The following is a 228-nucleotide window of genomic DNA, read 5'->3' as shown; positions in this document are numbered from 1 at the left end:
TAAGTAAATATGATATATTTTATTAGACCGACTAAATAGTTGGAAAAAATTGTTCTTTGCAACCTTTCAGGAGCAAACACCCTTTTCAGGCGTAGGGAAAGCCTGTTTTTGTTTGTGTGCTCTCCTGTATACCTGAAGAAGGATGTTTGTGCCTAAAAACATCCAGGAATGTCTCCTTGCCAAAAAGGAGCTTACTCCCAATGGAAAGAAGGGGTCATCACTAAGGAG

At 39.5% G+C, this 228-nt stretch overlaps 1 protein-coding gene across 13 annotated transcripts in view; it reads right to left on the bottom strand.

Annotated features, from left to right (window-relative positions):
• The window catches only part of PKHD1 (polycystic kidney and hepatic disease 1 (autosomal recessive)), a 484,191-nt gene that overhangs the window by 432,131 nt on the left and 51,832 nt on the right, over positions 1-228 (bottom strand). The gene's annotated exons all lie outside the window — the stretch shown is intronic.

Source organism: Gavialis gangeticus, unplaced genomic scaffold (genome assembly GCF_001723915.1).
Source record: "Gavialis gangeticus isolate Ggan-Ray unplaced genomic scaffold, GavGan_comp1, whole genome shotgun sequence".
Taxonomy (NCBI): Eukaryota; Metazoa; Chordata; order Crocodylia; family Gavialidae; genus Gavialis; species Gavialis gangeticus.
This window is presented reverse-complemented; position numbering and strand designations above follow the sequence as displayed.